The sequence below is a fragment of the Protopterus annectens genome, chromosome 1.part1, assembly GCF_019279795.1.
Source record: "Protopterus annectens isolate FY-2018-M chromosome 1.part1, PAN1.0, whole genome shotgun sequence".
NCBI lineage: Eukaryota > Metazoa > Chordata > Ceratodontiformes > Protopteridae > Protopterus > Protopterus annectens.
In genome coordinates this window covers 1,267,517,371-1,267,534,638 of record NC_056726.1, presented here as the reverse complement: position 1 = coordinate 1,267,534,638, position 17,268 = coordinate 1,267,517,371, and the positions used below count along the sequence as shown (strand labels likewise).

Sequence of the window (17,268 nt, the reverse complement as noted above, 5' to 3'; positions counted from 1 at the left end):
CATTTAGCTCAAGAAGTCAGAAATCGGTATACAGTGTCAAAGCACTGACAGAAAATTTGTATTATACTTAGTAAGCTTCGCAATGTGAGAAAGGTAATGGCACAGCTGAGTAAGTAGCTGCAGGAAAGGATACAACTGGGTGAAGATCAAGAAGCAGGTAAAAGAAACATGCAGAGGGGAATGAGATAAAAAGGAGAGGAAGTGTAATATATTGACTTAGAAGCCATCTGCAAACAAAGCAGGAAAATTGCATGGGCTGTTGGTTAAGCAATTCAAATAAGATTGCATTCAGATGTATGTAAGCAATGCCATGACTTCTAATATTTTGATAACTTTCACACTAGGATACAATCTTACTTTCTAAGGGTTATTTCAGCATAATTTATTTAGATTGATTTGTTAATATTTTCCCCAAGATTATAATTAGGTGAGTGTGTTGCTATAAAGGTATGCAGTTATATTTATGTAACCTACAGCTAAAAGGTCTGTAAAGAAGGTTATGCAAATAATGTAAGTCAGTGTTTGCCACCAAGAAGCTATGTTGAGTGACTGCACAGTTTAGTAATAAAATTCAAGAGCTACATTATGCATATAGAGGAGAATGGTTCCAAGACCCATTTTCAGTACACTTCTATGCATTCCTATAATAAGTACGCTCAACCAGTTTAAATTATATCAGTTTTTTTGGTAAAGTATGTATGTGTGTAAGTGTACATTGCTGTTGAAGGTGAGTTGGGGTGCTCTTTAATATGTATTTTACAGTATAGGATAAGTTCTGTTTAGTCTGGGTGTTGGGAACTGAAGTTTTGCATTTGTGGAAGTTACTATTGTATTCATTGTCAGGTCATTCTAGTCAACGTATTATTCAGAAAGGAGTTGACAAAAGTATTAAGTTGAAGCATTTGTGGGGCAACAAGAGGTTAAAAGCAAGTTTGCATGCAGTTTAAATGCAAGCAATATTTCAATGAGAACTTTAATGATTGAATTTATAGGTTGAGCAGTACTTAATATGACAGGTGAAATGATTGGCACTCTATAAAAAGTTTTGAACATTTCCAGTTATAGAAAAATTGCTATGACTATAGGTCATTCTTCCTTATATCAGGGGAAAGGAAGCAAACTATTCTTGAGCTATAGTTTTGAGTATGCCTAATTCAAGCATGTCTAAGGTTTCTCACATTCCACCATTTCAGTTCATTAATTATTTATTATTGTCAACTCAATATCTGCCATTTTTGGGAGAAACAGTTTATGCATAGGATCTTGATTTATCCATATGAATTATGATCAACCATGTTTCAAAATGTAGAAATGGATCTGAATAATTAATGAAACTCTCTAAGGAAGTTTTCAAGATGCTTTGTGCCTTCAAGAAAATATATAGGGAGACTACATGATGGGGAAATGGTGACTGAAGAGGCTCTTGATGCAGACAGCATGAGGTTCTAACAGGAGGAGCACAATTTAGTCAAAAGGAACTCCTTGATCACTGTTTTCCATAGGAAATCACTGTTGATATTGTTTTGAGATATACTGTGAATCCTTTCTTTTGGGAGATTTCTCCTCTCTTTGTGTTTGTATAAGCATGGAGTTGGTATATACAGGTTTTGGAGGTATGGGGGAAAATGCATACAGTTAATATGTTTATCAGGTTGAATCCCTATCAGTTGTGTTTGGCAGGTTGGATCTTCACCAAGTTGTAACTCAGCAACTACTACTGAAGTAATTGATATGGTTAATCTTTCCAGGGGATTGCCTATGATATGATAAAGTGTTTATTGATATTTTCAAAGGAAGTATCATGCATAAGATTTAGAAATGTAAAGGCTGTGACTGTATTATTGCCATAACTTAAAATGAGTTTGGCATTAACATGGGCTTTTTTTCTCCTCAATGTTTATTTCTGTAACTGTGGTAACTAAACTTGACTGGAGTCTATATAGAAGTATGATTAAAATATGTTTTAAGGTTTTAAATGTATTTCAAATGATTGTATATACTGATTGAACCTTATGGAGCCAGATATCTGTTGTAAATTTAATTTCTTAGATATACATTTCATTGTATATTCTGATAGAAAATTGTAAACTTTCAAAGGCCTTTACTGTACATTATCATGTTTAAAGGCTGTATTGCTATAAAGGTTTGAAGTTATATTTATCGGTATCTTTCCACTTCATTTTCATTGTTTTTGGTTTTGATCTGTTGCATACATTTGTTTGGATTGAACCTTGATGATGTTGTTCATGGCTATTAGACAGTTATTGGAAGATAAGAAAGATGATTTTAATTAAAGAAAAACAGGGAAGTTTTATGTTTGGTAAACTTGGAAAAAAAAAAAAAAGATGTCAAATGTGAAAATGAGTAGCCGTTTAAAAACAAGTAATCATAAAACAGCATGCTTCTCAATTAGATTAACCACAAATTTGCACAAATTAGAAGTGAAGGTTCTCAGACAGCAGAATTTGGCAAAATGGTGATAGAGCTGGCAGAAAATTCTAGCAAGTAGGCATGGATTGGGTATGAAAGAATACTGCGGGTATATAAAACTGCCAATAGAAAAGCAAAATGCCTTTATCTAAATCATGCTCGTATTAGAAGTAATTAAAATGTCACATTAATTATTTTATGAACAACCGTTGAAAAACATGTGATTTAAGAAATATGAGAAAAGTGAAGGTGCAAGATAGACAAAATATCCAGTTAAAGGAAGGTTCACAGGTAGTTCCTAAGCTAATATTTCAGGAGACTATTGAAGAGCCTAGCCCAGTTTCTAATTGTTCCAAAGAACTATATGGTTAAATGACTTCCTGAGAGTCACACAGTAGACAGAGGAAGGCTGAGGGAATCAAACCCTAGACCAGCTATATATCTATATCTATCTGGATAGACAGATATAGATAGATATACAGTATATAGATATGCGTGGCTGTATATACAGTCTCAGTTCACTGTTTATTAGATCAAACCATACAGCAAACCAGGGGCCAGATTCCAAAGGATTTACTCCCAGTTTAAGTAGCTTACCCCAGTGTAAGGCCTTTCTACAAAACAGGCTTACACCAGAGTAAGTTACTTACACAAAGAGCAAGTCTTTTAGAATAGAACTCCAGGTTTCACCAAATGGCTTCTCAATGCACAATGAAACAACAGTGCTCTAAAATACCTTAAACAGAATTTGTTTGTTCTAAGTGGATATAGATATATATATATATATATATATATATATATATATATATATATATATTTAGTTAACTATAATGGTATTAGATCTACAATGGATATAAAAAGTGTACATACCCCTGTTAAAATGCTAGGTTTTTGTGATATAAAAAAATGAGACCATAATAAATCATTTCAAAATTGTTCCCACCTTTAATGTGACGTATAACCTGTGCAATTCAATTAAAAAACAAACAAACCTATTAGGGGAAAAAGTATAAAAAATAAAAAACGTACAATAAGCTGGTTGCATAAGTGTGCAGATCCATAAACTAATACTTTGTTGACGCACCTTTTGATTTAATTACAGCATTCAGTCTTCATGGGTATGAGTCTATCAGCATGGCACATCTTGACTTGACAATATTTGCCCACTCTTCCTTGCAAAAGCGCTCCAAATCTGTCAGGTTGCGTGGGCATCTCTTGTACACAGCCCCCTTCAGGTCACCCCACAGATTTTCTATTGGATTTAGGTCTGGGCTCTGGCTGGGTCATTCCAAAACTTTAATTTTGTTCTGGTGAAGCCATTCTTTTCTTGATTTGGATGTATGCTTGGGGTCATTGTCATGTTGAAAGGTGAAATTCACGTTCTTGTTTCAACAAAGTATTAGTTTAAGGGTGTACACACTTATGCAACCAGCTTATTGCATGTTTTTCTTTTCTTTTTTATATTTATTCCTGTAACAGATTTGTTTGTTTTTCAATTGAATTGTACAGGTTATAGGTCACATTAAAGGTGGGAAAAGTTTTGAAATGGTTTATTCTGGTCTCATTTTTTAATATCACAAAAACCTGGCATTTTAACAGGGGTGTACACACTTTTTGTATCCACTATATGTTACAAAATAGTCACTAGGAATATATAAATATTAGAGATTAAATGTAAAGTCTCCGAGGAAAGACATTTAAATTACAAAGAATTAGCTAAGGGCATCTAGATGAATTAAAAATATAAAAGAAGAGATTAAAAGTAAAATCATACAATATCTCTGTTTCATAGACGTATAAACAGTTGTAACAAAATGGAGGAGATATTCATCATTTAAAGATTGTTTAGCTTTGTAAGCCAGTAACCTGTGTCTAAGGGTATTTTTAGCGCATTTTTGGCACTTAATACATTAACTGTTCAAGCTCTCTTCTTCAAAAACCTACCTTAATGGTTATCATGCCATAGCTACAACCCTTTTTCATCAATGCAAATCCTATTGTTATGTAGGAACTGGGAAAAGGGAATATTTTAACTATAAAGTTAGGGTATGGCATGTAGAAGGGCATTTTTAGAGAAAGGTTTGGGGCATAAAAGACACAGAACTGTTCCACTGATTAATTTAATCACACCAATATCTGAAAAAGTCAAAAAGAGACCACTTTAAAAGGTGTCAAGCAGAGCACCTCTTTGGCCCTCTTCAAAAGGAACCTTGATGATTGGATGGAAGAAAGGAAATTCACCCCAGGGATCACATCAGTCACCCTGCTAGACAGTGGTCCAGGGAAGTAAATAGTGTGGGAAGAAATAGCCAGGGAATTGTTATGGCTAGGCTTGTATAGGCCCTAGGGCCGATAGCCTAGTACTAACCTATGAACCTATGAACTTGTATTTGACTGTGAAAATGATACCTCTTTGACAAAAGGCAACAATTATCATGAACTAAACGCCATAACATTTTTTGTAAATAAAAATTACTAGTTGCATTATAAATATGGTCAGAAAAATAAGAGTATTTGTTCTTATTTCAGTCAGTTTGCAGTCAGTAAGTTGATTTTTTTTTGGTAAATGTGTTTTTTGCCACACATTAATCAATGAAAGTGATGTCAATATTTTTCACATCATTAAATTTAGCTATGATCATAATATGTGTTTATACAGAAAGAGGCTTACATATGCTTCTGTAAAGGAGGGAAATTTGGAACGTAAGTCAGGCATTGTAGAAATATAGAAGTGTTCTCAGTCAGAACTACAGGCAGAAACATATGCCTTATGAATTCAGTTAATATAGCAGTGCAAAATCCTGGATTAAATTCCAAAGAATTTTGTATCTTCGGATACAACCAATATAACATCTGAAGATAATGCATTGTCTTTAACTCTATGGCTGTAAAAGCGGAGGTTATCTAGCTTTTTTTTTTACCTAATTTTATATTCAATGCACAATTACATGACTTACTGGAAGCTCAGATTTAACTGGATGTCCTCAGATCTGAGATGAAATGTTCAGACCTTTATTCTAAACTGTATAGTTCTGAACCAGAGTCTCTGATGTTACATACTTTCCTTCACTTACAGTGTCACAGAAATTGGTAAAACTATTACCAAGCCGTTGTCCATTATTTTCAAGAATAAAAAGCAAAATGAGAGAGAGAGAGAGTGAGAGAAAGAGAAAACAGATTTAATACAACACTAAATGCTATAACATGTTTCTACTGCACCATGCTGCATGACTGCAGGGACAAATCAAAACTACCTGAATGTTATCTAATGCAGTTCTTTGGTTATTGCAATGAAGCATAACATAGCCAAAATAATTAAAACCTTTCATTCACAATGTATTGCTGTCACCTTTTGACCCATAATATGTATGCAATGTGTTGAAGAAATAAGGAATAACATCATCAGAAAACCGAAGTACTCACAGCTAACTGATAAGAAAGCAAATTACTTTTTGAAGTTACAGGCACAACTGCAACTCATAAGTAACATGACAGCACCGTCAGATGATATTCTGAGAGTGGATAGCAAGCCACTGTTTTCCTGTTGTAGTTTAATGAAGGGTTAATCTTTTATATGTATGTGGATGTGAAAACAAAGCAACAGACATTCAGAAGGTTGCTAGGGAGATGATTTTTTCTCTCTCATCCTCTTTCCCACAATGCAGTATTGCACAGCAGTCAGTTTATTGACAAAAAGAAAAAAACTTCTGAGAAAATTTTAAAGCAGCTCTCTCATATGGGGGGCACATAAGCATAATTTTTTCCTCTCTTATTCTCTCTGAAATACAGCTTAAGCAGAAAAGCTCTGTCCCATGAAGGAGCAGTCAATTAACATTACAGACTTTTGACAAAATAGTAACAAACTCATGCACACATTAGAATTACAAGCAGTGTCAGGCACTAAACTAGCATGCTGCTACCTTACAATGCTTTAGGTACCTTATCTGAAAAGCTCAGTCTTTAACTTCTGTAAAATCACTAATACAAGACTTAAAGAAAGGCATTATGGTAAAAATAAACTGATCAAACACATTTGCTTCAGTAAATTATCTTTCATGCCAACTACAACCAAGAGTAACCGAATTTCAAAATTATAAAAAGAGGGAAAATATGGTTTGCAGTCATCACAAGAATGCAGTGATTAAATACACATTGCAAAACTGCTAAATGCAAAGTATTAGTGACCTGGTCACTTTCTGCCTCATTCCTTCTAGCCATCCTAGTGTTCCTGTGTATCTCCAGGTCTAACATCCTCTCCTATTAGTTCTGGACTGTCTTGGTTCTAAGGCTGGAGCTGATACAGAACCTAAAGGCATCTAGGGGAGGGGTGGGGATCTTGCCATTGACTGCTTCCACTAGAGGACATTTTCATTAATGACCGACTTCTTACTATCCCTCTCCCCTGCATTCTGCTTTGACATCTGAGGGATGCTGCCTTTCTATGGGCATTTCTAAACAATGCCCTTCCTCTGGGATGCATATGCCTATTTCAACCTGCTAATACTGCAGACTCCCAAGTTATTAATTGAACCCAGATCACCTGTTCCATAGGGTGCTACACCATGGTACTGGCCAAATGTTGTAAGATTTGAATTAGCAATACTTGATTTCATAAATATGCCTGGTGATAAATAAGCCAGTTTGCCATTCACAGGTTGCTGCTTTCAGCAATGAAACACATTTTTTTGCCAAAAAAAAAAATGCAGTAAATCTATCCTTTCTGATGGGCTTCTGTAGCTAAAGTAGCTGAGATAGAGTTTAGTGATTCTTATTCCCAGACATACAGTTTGAGTGGCTGATTCTGGGTACAGTGCAAGGGAGCCCGCAGGATTTTTTGAAGGGGGGTGCAAACCCAGAGCCCGACCCACATAGCTCTCCCTGCCCCCTGCCAACACAGCCCCACCCAAGTCCACTCACCCCAAGCCCCACCCACACAGCCATTCCAGTGTCCCATTACTTGGCTATTTCTCCCCATTTGCCATAGACACTGTTCAAATCTCTGTGTGCATACTGTTTTATGCTTTAGTTCTACAATGATTACAGGCAGTTGGATTTAATTTACAACTTTTATTTCAAACATTATAGCCCAAACACTGATAGATATTTACTAAACCTAAACAAAGCAATAGTCTTACAATGAAAACAGACTTGACATTAAAGCTTCTCTATTTTTGAAACTCACATTCAATGAAACAGCACTGAAACCCACATTCAAAGAAAATGCATCTGGCCAGTGGCAGGTTATTTACCTTTGAACTGTTTTCAAGCAATAGGCTCCTTGCACACTGTTAGGGCCATGCAAAAGTTATTTGATTTACCTGATTGTATTAATTATAATATATAATATATAATTGAATTATATCCCTTGTATTATACAGCAACACTTGTTTGAGTGTGTTTTAAATTTATAGTTTTGAACATTTTTCCAGTAAGCAATGAAACAAAACATACAAACCAATAATGACAAACTGTCCAATTCAGAACATTTCAACCATAAAAGGCCACTCATTACAATCCACCAGTATCAGTCAATACACACAATCTCTGCCGAAGTAAAAGTAATCTGAATAATTCCACATTAAAGATATCTGAAACTAATGGAGAGGTTGTTGCTAGAAAACTGTATATTTCAGTGTTTCATCTACAAATTCAGTGCCTGCTGCCGTCAAAGAATAAATTGCCTATGTTAAATTTAAAAAATGGTAAGCTGGTATATTGCAATAGAAAATGGATGGCAAGCTGAAAAACAGGTTTATAGTTATTAGGCATCTCATCCAAAGGAGGACATCCTCAGGACTGCAGCATACAAGTGTACATGCTGTAGGAATAGAACCTCAAGCCTCTACATTAAGATGCAAATATTCTACTTGTGGTGCTACTAATATAGCTTTAAAACTTTATACCACAATAGAGATACCATTTGATAAACAAAACAGTTGCACATTGTAAATAGACTTGGCATGAGCAGCAGTAAACTTCACTTCCCTTAAAGCTCACAGTTCCTTGAAAATGCACTTGAAAATAAATTCCACCTGCTAACTCTAACTTGGGCATTTCACTGTCTCTCTCTCTCTCTCTCTCACACAAACATACCACACCCCTCAAGGCCTCAACCTTAGTGCAAGAAATCTGGGCAAAGCCTAAAATAAATAGGGACAGATTATAAATATGGCGCTCATAAACTTAGAAAATTGCAAGAGTAACAGGATTTGTGTTAGTATGCAGTTTTCTAAATGATATGACGTCTAAAACTGAAATGTCTCTCATTATTTAGCGACTTCAATCCTTTTTAGGAGAAATATGGGGCAAAAATCTGGACATTCTGTAAAAACCTGGACAGCTGAGGGGTATGCTACCTCCCTTTTATACACACATACACACATACACCAAAAAATTCTGGTCAGACTTGAATTAGTTCTGGGAAGGTTGCATTGAACGGCACCATGCTTGATCTGAAGTGGGTGAAATCCTGGTAGCTAGTGATAATAACTGTGATCTGCAACTCAGCAATGTGTAGCATTAAAGCATTTTTAGCAGAGCATTGTTTCATCACTACCTAGTGTGTTTGCACATAAGCTGTAGTTATTTCAAACATTTGCCTTTTTTGATTACTACAGAGTACATTTACCCACCAGAGCTATTGTGTTTTGACTTCAGTGTGGAGCTTACCTAGTTGTTGCATGGCTTGGCTTTTAAGTAAGGTAACAATGCTTATTTACCATATACCATTAAAGCCACCCAACTACATGTGTACTAACACAGAGACACTGCTATAAGACACTGGTCTCCAATAAAATGTAATGAGCTTCTGAAAATACTGTAATCCTGTCCTTTTATTACAAATACTGTCATGTGCATTTCAGTACCCAAGGCTTATACATTATCTAGTTATATAAATATTCTCTGCATGGCAACAACGAAAAGGCTTTCAATGCTGGTAATTCTTTAACAGTATGCTTACTAAAGCTTACTTGCATCTTACAATCTCCGACAAGCTTATCTGATGTTCATTAAACCATGGCTACTTAAACAGAGCAACAGGGCACTGTGACAGCATGCAGTTCCTGAATAATAAGAAGCGTAAATCAACAGTATAAAAATATGATAGAAAACCAGAACATTCTGCAAAATCAAGGACAGATGAAAAGCCACGGTCGTATTTGTGATCTACCTTGGATGGGGGAATACTCTGCACACTTACACTGCATAACTGCTCCTTGCCATCCTTGGACACATCCAGAGCCACTACAATGGGGGGTGGGGTGCAATAAGTATGTCATAATTTGAAATGTCTCAGGCTGACAGTGATGGCTCTGACACTCATACCTCTCAACTTCAGAGCAAGAAATCTGGGCAATGCCATACATAGAAGTGGGGCACAGGCCCAAAAATAAGGCCAATTTTTAAATATTGCTCTTATTAACTTAGATAATAGAACAGTAGTAGATCTTGCATTAGTACAAATTTTCTGAAGGGTATACAATCTGAAACTCAAATATCTGCCATTATTTTCTAACTTCAGTCTTTAATGACTTGCCACTAATTTGCCAGAAAACCACAATTTTATGAAAAATGGACCAAAATGTGATGCAAAAATATAAAGTTGCCACACAATACAGCTGGGAACCTGTCAAAAAAGGGACACCTTTTTAATATTAACATTGTTAACTTGAGCAGCTAACAAAATAAGAACATCTACATGCATTTCTGAAATAAAAGTAATCTATAACTCTGATCATTACAGTTATATATAATTGTAAACCCTCCACATTATCTTCCAAAATTGCCATTTTGGAGGAGGGATTATTAGGGGAGAGCAACATTTTGAGCCAAAATTGGGGACAATTGAGAGGTTTGGATATTCCTAATTTACAAAGTGATTTGCACGTACCTCTCAACCTCTTAATGCAGGAAATCTGGACAAGGCCAAATATATTGGGGGAACATACAAACACTACTAAAAATTGCTCTTGTATAAACTTAAGACAGTCTTGCATTAGCATGCTTTTTTCTGAAGGTTATGACATCTGAAACTCAATGTCTCTCATTTAGTGACTTCATTCCTAAATGATTTGCTAGAAAACCACAAATTTTATGAGGAACAAACCAAAAATAAGAAGCAAATATCTATTCATTCTGCAAATATATGGACAACTGAGAGGTATAGTTCAACCGGGGCTGTCTGAGTTTGCTACCCCCCCCCTCACAAAATCATGGATGAATGGAGCCTCCCCCCTGCAGCCATTCCAATGTCCCATTCCTTGGTTATTTTGCCCTATTTACCATAAACACTGTAATGTGCATACTGCTTTACTTCTGCGATGATTTAGATTATACATTATATTCCTTGTACAATACAGTACAGTTGTTAGAGGGCATTTTAAATTTATTGTTTTGAACATTTTTCCAGTAAACAATGAAACAAAATGCATACACCAATGACAAAACTGCCTAATTCAGAACATTTCCATCATAAAAAGTTTACTCAACCTTCTATAATCCACCAGTATCAGTAAAAAATATGCACAATCTCTGAAGTAGTAAAATCCACATTAAAGAAATTTGTAACTAATAAAGAGGTTGCTGCTAGCAAACATCTTTATATGTCATTGTTTAATCTACAAATAAAGTGCCTGTTACCCTTGAAGAATAAATTGCCTTTGTTGCATGCAATAAAAAAATGATAAGCTAGTAATACCGCAATAGGGAATGGATAGCAAACTGATAACAGGTTCATAGTTACTAGGTATCTTTGCCAAAAGGACTGCAGCATCCACCCCCTTTACAACACAGTACAGTATCAGCAGTGCATCTACCTACTGTGGGAGTAGAACCCACAGCCTTCAGCATCAAAAGCAAGTACACTGTCTGTTGTGCTATTAACAATGCAAGCAGACTAAACATAAGCAGCACTAAACTTTTGCTCCCCTGCAGCTCTCAGCTCCTTGTAAAATCTACTCGACACTCAGCTATATCTCTGAACTTTGCAGCACAAGAAATCTGGAAAAAGACAAAGTTTATTGGGGGGGGGCAAAAGGCCAAAAACCAGGGACACATTTTAAACATTGCTTGTATAATGTTGGAAAGTTGCTAGAATAAAATGCTGCGTTACCACCATACATTTCACTGCCACGTCTTGAACCCAGGGAACCCTGTGCAAAACAGTCAGAGCAACAAACCACTATGCCAAATCAGCTGTTTTGTGAAAGAGGAAGACTGAAACTTAAATGGCTACCATTTAGTGAATTCAGTTCTCACCATAGCACAGCTGTCAACCTCTTAGCACAAAATACCTGAACAAAGCCAATACTGGGTGAATACAGCCCCCAAACATTCAGTGAATTCAGTTCTCAACATAGCTCTCAACCTCTTAGCAAAAAACACCCAGACAAAGCCAGTAATAGGGGAATATAGCCCCCAAACATATTCAGTGAATTTAGTTCTTACCATAGCTCTCAACCTTAGCACAAAACCTGGATGAAGCCAATAAATACCTGAACAAAGCCAGTACTGGGTGAATACAGCCCCCAAACATATTCAGTGAATTCAGTTCTTACCATAGCTCTCAACCTTAGTACAAAACCTGGATGAAGCCAATAATGGGGGGAATACAGTCCCAAAGACAGGGATACATTTCAAATATCCATCTTGTACACTTAGAAAATTGCTAGAATAAAAGCATTTGTTACCATGCACTTTCTGAAGAATATGAAGTCTGATATTGAAATGAGTGTCCATTTTTTTAACATCTGTTAACCAGGAAAGTCTGACTTGGTAAAAAAGCTAACTTTTAGCAGAGGCCCAGGGAGAAACACTCCAGACAGCCAAGAAACAAACCAGAGAACATGTAGCTGTCAGGCAACAAGGACACAAATACAGAAACCACAGATTTTATGAGGAACAGAAAAAGTATTAGGGAAAAACCTGCAACATTTTTACAAATGGTGGTGGGTAGGGAAGTCAGGCTCTTGCCACTTGGGCTCAAGGTACAGGGTTCAAGCTTTATTCTCTACCCACCACCATGTAACACCTGGGGCATTACACACACACACACACACACACACACACACACACACACACACACACACACACACACACACACACACACACACACATACACACACACACTCTGAAATTGTCCCATCTTCCGTCCGTTTCCTCCCGCTTGCGAATCTGTCCATTTCAGTTGCCGCTCATTTCCTCCCACTTGCGAAACCGTCCATGTGAGTTCCCACTCGCAAACTTGTAAATATGAGCGATGATGTCAGCATGCCCATGACTGGACTTCTTAAAAAAGAACGCATGATATCAGCACGGACTTCTTTCTTTTTAAAGAAGAATGCACTAAAAAAAAAAAAACAACTTTTTTTTAAATTATAGCATTAACTAGTCAGCTGATTCCAGGGGGGTGCAAGTGCACCCCATTGCACCTGCCTGCGGGCGCCCTTGGTACAGTGGTAGATGAGGTGTAGAAATATACCTTAATGGTTATCCACTTATCCATTCAAAGGAAGTGTATTAGACATCCTTCAGTGAATTGACAGTAAAAATTATTATTTGGCTGAGCTGGTGATTCAGGATATACAAATAAAAAATGGAAAATTAGGAAAAGGAACTGCCCTGTCTTGGTGCTCTCAGCAGATCCTTGGTCATACATACATAAATAGATGAGCTAATTTAATGTACTCCAAGATGGCATAATGTCCTGGGAGAGCATCTTTGTGCTACTACAGGCTTGTTATTCAACATGCATCATGCATAGTGGAGGTATGTGTATTGTTTTTAACTGAGGAAGTAGAAGATGATATGATCTGATTAATGAGGTCAGGTAGTAGGTGTCTCACTCCATTTGTTAACATAGTCTGAACTCAAGGGATATGCATGTTTTTTTAAATTTGCGAAGTCAGGCCTGAGGATAATTAACATTCATATGCAAAATGCAAATTGTTAACTAAATAAAAACTTTTCCTGTACAGTTGCTTGTTTTTATGAATGCTTAGATAATCATATTAATTAAGTTAATAGGTTTTGCGAGTAAATCTTACTAAAAATTTTACATTGTAGTGGCTTAACACCATAGTATCGGTGTGTAAAAGAAACACTGTTACTAAAAAAGGGAACATTTAGCAAGAACATAATGATTTTCCCAGTATTACAACTTCATTGTCTTGTTTTTTTATTTACTTTTTAATTTTCCAAATACCTTTCAAAGTATTAGCAGTACGCATCCTTGCTCATTGTTACATTATTAGTCTAGTCACCTGCCGGGTAAAGTTTGAATCTTCCTGGCCAGAAAAGGCAAAAATGGAATCTTTTGGTTATTCAGAGATGCACTTGTCCAGTGAGGCTGGAGGGCTAGCTAGGCATCCTTACAGATGAAACAGGAACCAAACAATGAGAAAATCCAGACTGCTATCCCATACATCCCCCAGGTGCAAGGTTTCCAGTTACCAAAATAAAAGACAAAGTGTTTCTGCTGTGAGAAGTTACTGCAAATTACGGCTGAAAATTACTGCAAGATTCTGATAGTGCATCATCTCTTTATTTGCTTAAATTTTAATATTTGACATTTAAATTAAGTGGCCATGTAAGCAACTTATCAAGTATATTTTTTTATTAATTCCATTTGTAAAAGCCATTTGCTTTTTTAATATCTTCATCAATAACTTTCACACTGCTATTTCTGATGCCAAAATCATTCAATATGCAGACGATTGAACCTTAGTCTTCTCTGCCTCACAACTCTCCGAATTTCTGACTAAAACCCAAACTGCTTTTTCAACAACCGAAAACTGGATGCGCCAAAACCACCTTTCTCTCAAAGCAAATAAATTAAAAATTCTATTATTCCCTCCTACAAAGATTTTCTCCTATGACAAAAATGCTTTCAAAGTCCTTAGTCAAACCAACTCACCTATAGAAGTCATTCCTTCAGCTAAACTACTTGGCATTACTATTGACAAACAGCTCAAGTTTGATATCCATATTTAACTAAATATTAAGAAAACCCACCAAAAGCTAGGTATGCTGTACAGGAACAATCACTTTCTTTCCTACTCTATTAGGCAAACTCTGGCCTTAACTTATCTTCTTCCTTCCATATTATACAGAGCCCCTCTCCTAACCAACCTGTCCTCCTCTATTACCTCCAAACTAGAAAACTGCTACAATAAAATCTCTAAATTTGCCATAAAATCCAAAACTTCTACCCATCATTGCCTTACCCTACTATCCCTAAATTGGCTTGAACTCCCAAATTACATAGACTACCTCCAACTCACCACTGCACACAGACTTGTATTTCAACCAACAAAATGTCCAGCTCTAACAAATATCCTTCCCCCTTACACCCCCAACAGAACTCTCAGATCTGAACATCAGAACTTAATTGCTATCCACAAACCCAAATGTCCAGCTGGCCAACTTCTCCTCTCTTGTTCACTAGGCAAGACATGGAATTCTCTTCCTTCCACTCTAAGAACCATAAAAAACTAAGAAAACTTCAAAACCCAGCTTTTGAAACACCTGTCTACTAACTGGAAATGTACCTGCCTTCACTCCACCTAATCATTCCAAGTATATGCCCCCAGGGGGTTCTCTCTCAGGTTCCTAAGCTGTCTATAATCTATATAGCTATTTTCCTATGAGTGTATCTAAGCTCTCTGCATCTATTATAGCTACTTATCACACAACTCAACTTTGTAAATATTGCAAACAGCTTCTTACTTTAAAAGTGTGCATGTAAAGTGTATCCACAGTTACTTAAATGTATGTATGTAAAATGTTTCCACACCTAACACATAAGAGTGCTTGCTCAAATGATACTGTATAACCCACAAGACCACCCACAATGAATTTTGTTAACTATGCGTGACATTGAATTTACTTATTTGTAACTGTACTATATAAAGTATGTTTTGCACTTTTGTATCTTTGTAACTAAATTTTATAATCTATCTTGAAGCTTTTCTCCCCAGGCCTCCACTGAAAATGGGTCATTTGGGCCCAGTGGACTTCCCTGGTAATCAAACTGGAAATAAATAAATAATAAATAAATAAATAAAAAAGGACGGGCACTCCCTTAATCCCTACACTCTAAACTTTTTAAAATAAAAATCAGAGTCAGGATGTTCATGAGAGAGCCCACCACCCCCACCCGAGAAACTAATTACATGGTTAGTCAATTATTTTTCTAATCTAGCAACCTACTCAGTCTATGTACCTGTCTGTCTGTCTACATGGCTATCAACTTAGCTAACCATCTGTGTGTCTGTTTATCTGCCAAGCTGTCTGTCTAATTATGTATCTATCTCTTCTAAACTGAAACAAAAATAATGCTGAAGTGAAAGGTTAAAAAAAGAAGAAACAAAATGATTACCAAGCAACAAATAACTTTACTTATTCAATAACATGACTTCCTTTTTCTAACTTGCAGTTATGCAAGGTCCAGTGTTTGCCATTATAGCCCATAAGTGGACAGTGGCTATTGCCATTTCCCTGCCTGGTCTAAAGCTTTTCATCTGTTGAATGCTGTCTGGTACATTTTTCATTTTTTCCCAGTCTCCTGTAGGATTTTCTCTGACCACTCTGCCTTCTACCCATATCACAGCAACATGTATCATAGATTAACTGGCTTTTGTATAATTTACTTACTTATTTATTTGACATTTGTTGACTGGGAGAGTCCGTCTGAGCTATTGCCCTTTTTCAGTGGAGACCCAAGGAGAAAAGCTCCAGAATTATTCATAAAAATTGAAAATCCTACAAAAATTGAAATAGCTCTACAATTATACATAAAATTAAAAATGCTACAATCACTAGTATAGTACATAATCATACAACAAACAATAAGAAATGAATATGATACAATAATTAGAGCAGTTCATCACTGTTAACTAATGACAATGTGAACTCTCAAGATATTTACAAGTTAGTTTTCATTATACATGGCAGAAGAAGACTTATTAGAGGAAATGGATTTAGTAAGGTAGAGTATAAAGAAACATGACTACATTGCGTAAACAGGGACTAAGTAAGCATTTTAATGCGTTTAGTGGAGTTTATCAGGATTATGATTTGATAGATGGGAGTAACAGAGAAGGAAGAAAGCTGATTGACCAGAGAGGAAGTATTTAGAAAGGAAGGATGAGAGAGGGGAGGGAGGACAGGTATGAAAGGGAGATCAGTAGAAGTGAGGTTGTGCAGACAGGATAGAGTAAGCAGTTGTGGACAGTGAAAGTTGAGGCTAAGAAGTCCAGAGGGTGAGTTTGCGGTGGCAAGTCCAAGTGCTAGCTAGAAAGTTTTTGAGTTACGAAAGGTGAACGGTTTTCTCTCCAGGTATCCCTTGTAAATGACTCTTAGTTTAAATGGGATTAATACATTGTACAAAATACAAAAATGCTATTTCAATTAATTATTTAATATATTTTAACTCAAAGCAAAGAATCTAACTACGCTGGAAAGGCAGAAGTCATTATGCATGAGAAGTAACTCAGAGTGAGGCACTACCTGTGTGAGTATATCAGGATAGGAGCCTAAATCCTGACAGCAGTCTAATTAACAGCCACCTATCTGAAAAAAAAAACATATCAACGTAGCAAAATCATTGACTGATCTATTAATCATGATAACGTTTGTAAACACAAACATGTGCACAATCACACATTCTCAGACACAAACTGAACCACACTGCCACACCCACATAGCTTAAAATACAGAGATACCAAACATTTATATCATAGAGAGCAAGACCCCACCCCAAAAACATATACAACCAACATGAAAAACATGCAACTTTCATAATATTCATTCACTTCTCACCAAACACACAGTCACAAC

At 36.2% G+C, this 17,268-nt stretch overlaps 1 protein-coding gene across 1 annotated transcript in view; it reads left to right on the top strand.

Moving 5' to 3' along the window:
* The window catches only part of SHISA7 (shisa family member 7), a 1,851,055-nt gene that overhangs the window by 1,491,886 nt on the left and 341,901 nt on the right, over positions 1 to 17,268 (top strand). The window lies entirely within an intron of this gene.